Source organism: Rhagoletis zephyria, unplaced genomic scaffold (genome assembly GCF_001687245.7).
Source record: "Rhagoletis zephyria isolate East Lansing unplaced genomic scaffold, Rhagoletis_zephyria_1.1 Rzeph_scaffold_00950, whole genome shotgun sequence".
Taxonomy (NCBI): domain Eukaryota; kingdom Metazoa; phylum Arthropoda; class Insecta; order Diptera; family Tephritidae; genus Rhagoletis; species Rhagoletis zephyria.
The window spans coordinates 79,091-82,685 of record NW_016158034.1 but is presented as its reverse complement, the minus strand read 5'-3'; positions in this window follow the sequence as shown (position 1 = coordinate 82,685).

Here is a 3,595-nt window from a genome sequence, read left to right as displayed (position 1 = left end):
CATTTAGTACGCACACCCGTGCAAAAATATTACTTTCTTTTGTACATTTGTTTTGCACTACCCATCTTTACCTACTTATACATAAAGGGCCCCCGCTGGAGTACACACACAAAAACATATACACTGAAGAGAAAAACTGGAACGATAGAACGGAAAGTTAAGTTTTTGGTAATGTACTTCTTCAGTTTATTTACTGTATGGTAATTCAAACTTGCATTTCGCCTTACCGATGTTTAACTAAACGTTTGACCATAAAAATTTTAAGATTCGCATATGGAAACTCAGAAAAAAATGACCAAATCAAAATGAACTGGATTGTTCCAGTTTTGCACCCTCTTAGTATTTGCTGAATTTTATAATTCAAAGAGGAATTCTGGCTCATATCCTGCAATTTTGTTAGCAAGGCGCGTGGGATTTTCGCTGTGAGTGCTTTAAGTGCACAACCCAAGCAAAAAGAATTTAAAGTTTTTACAAAACGGTCAGAAAGGCTACGGAATAAAGAAATAAATCATATCGGCCAAATGTCTGTTTTATGGTTATCTAAACAAGTGATAAAAGGGCGGACCTCAGTCTGCAAGATCAAAAGACCACAAAAAATTGCAATTTGCCAGGCTAGGCATATTAGAGGGTCTCTGAATACTAAGAAACTTTGATTAAAAATCAAAAATTACTGCTTTTTCACCACAAAGCAAGTGACTGGACATTATGTAAGACTTGGGAACAAGTTATTGCAGCACAAAGATAATGAGGAGAAAGCCTGCATTGACATCCAGAAAATTTTTTTGTCAGAAACGCACTTTTACTAAGAAAAAACATTGGATTGGTATTATTTTGAAGCGGGAATTTATGTGTGGAAGAAGCGGACCAAACATAAGTAAATCGTACATCTATGTTAGCGGAGTATATATGTATGTGGGTATGTGGATCGAACATACGTGCATAGGTAGTGTGAACAAACATCTATGTAGACCAAATGTGCCTGTAGGCAGTCATGGATGGTTGATCGAACATAGTTGGTCTAACGTTAACGATATGATACTCAGAGAAAGTTCGAAGTACTCGGTAAAACGGAAGTTAAAGGTGTATGGGTAAAAGCGATTTTTTCTTTTAGTTTCCCACAAAAGTACCTAGGTATGTAAGTACATTATATACTTACAGATACCGATTGAGCCAGTTAGTCAGGCCAGAGGGTATAAAATGACCCAGATGGTGGCGAACGGGTCTGATGTGAAAGTTACGGTGCCATCGCGGTTATTTTCGAGTGTTTTAGTGGCAAAAGTTATCTAACGTTAAAAAAGGTGTTAAAATATACAAAGTTAATATATGTATATGCATAGGTGTATACTTGTGCGAATTGTGCGTTTTCCTTTTTTTTACGGATCTGTGGCACCGGTGATCACTAAGCTGCAATATACAGGCCGATTCTGAACAGAAGCTCCCTGGGAGTTTTCTCTTTTTTCCCTTTCCTCCTATCATGAATAAAAATTCCCTGAGGGTTTTTTTATATTAAATGGCGGAGTTGAGCTGTAAAAAAAGTGTCAAACAGCTTTTTCGAAGTTCGAATTTCCTCTTCCCAAGTTTTCGGGGAAAATGCATCTCCCTGGGACTTATTATTTGAAGATTTCTTTCTCGGGAGAAACAAATTCCCGAAGAACAAACTCCCCGGGAGTATTCAGAATTGGGCTGATAGTGTCCAATTTGGAACGGGAGGTAAGTACCACTTAATGCTATAATTCAAATCTGCATATACATACATATGTGTACATACGCCTGCCAGTCACCTAAGTTATGTACATTTATGTAGGCGGAAGGCAAAATTATAACCCTGTAACCGCTCAACCACTGCCCTAGCCAATGTACTAAGTGAGAGTTTTGTTTTTCTTTCAGGTCGCCTGCACATTTATTAATGTAAGCGAAAGGACCTCCACTCGCTTGCCACCCAAAAAAGCCACGGGTTTGACAAATCTGCGCTAATCCCAACGAACTCCGCACAGGAACCGATACTCAGAGCTACAATAATAAACGCAAGCACACATTCACACGTACCTACTGCGAATATCTTTGCCACTAGCCTCGAGCTACAGAAAGCACATTAACACACATCCGCACGTACTAGCGAAACCTGTATACTGGCACCAAGGGAACAAAAGCCACCTACATACATATCGTCGTTTAAAGTACAAAACCGCGTATCGTCATTCTGTAAAACCGCGTAACTAACATTGGCTGCCAAAAATTGGATTTGCTCACACAAACTCTTGGCTCAATCCTTATCCATTTGTCCTGAAATATACTAGCCAGAAATGCGATTGCTTTATAAAAAAAGAGAACCATTTTGAAATATGAGTGTTTTTACGCTCTAGAAAATAATTTCTACAACTTAACATACGCGGTTTTGCATTTTGCTGCTACGCAGTTTTGCATTTTGTGGATACGCGGTTTTGCACTTTAAACGACGATATATCACATCAATCGCACAGCTCCTATTCACGGATCACATCACAGCAAACGACATCAACATCGACGCCACTCCAGTGGTAGCAGGCCTATAGCCGCTGGGAAAGGGATGTTAATAACAGAAAGAGAGGAGACAACAGTAGCAGCGCCGCGGGAGCATACATAAGTGGGCCGCTACGCCTACGCCACTGACCAGCAGCAGCGCCGAAAACCCAGCGATCAGCTCTCTTCGTCTTTGCTTTGTTATGGTCATTTGCATAGATATTTGGAGTTCTCTTAATTTATGTTTAGAATTTTAGTTACATTTTTCTTACATACCCGCACTCCTTTGCTTTTTTAATCCCGTTTTTAGTTAGATAAGTAAAATACATGTATGCCAGGTATTTGCTTTTTTTAGGGAAATTCGCATTCTTCACATAATTTTTCTATAGTTTCACGTTTGAGTAATATTTAAGTACTTAGGATCCCTGATTCAAATGCTTGTTGCTGGTACTCAGGTTTATTTTTTGTTTAGTTTCAACAGTACCACCTTTTTATATCAACTGCATGTTGACTTATGTATGTACATAGGTTTATAGCTGTACATATATAAGCACATACATATGCACATACATACGCACACACATACCCTGATGAATATATGCATATAGATATGTACGTATGCCCGTATGTATTTGCTCATACATAAGTACACAATTTATATTTTTGCACTTTTTCCAAACCCCGTTTTAGACGGCACAGCACTTTCTTGGTTTTTTTTCGGGCAGTTTATGATTTGTATTAATTTTTAGATTTGTAAGTAGTAATTTTTTTTGTTCCGCATTTTTGCCTATAATTAAGTTTGCCGCGCAGTACTATGACCCGCTCGATGCCCCGAACCACGAGCGAGTGATAATACTGTGAGTAGGGCAGTAGGTAAAGAACTCATAGCATAGGCTGAAGGAGTGAATATGTATGTATGACCATTTGTAGTGAATTCTCTAACTCCACACTGGTTCTCGATAGCATGCTGGTACCATCATCGCTGGAGAGCAAGGTGAGTACGATTTGAATTGATTTCTCTTGTTACTATAGCGTACATACATATTCAATATATACATAAGTACAAACATACATTCAATTACCCAGTATATATCTA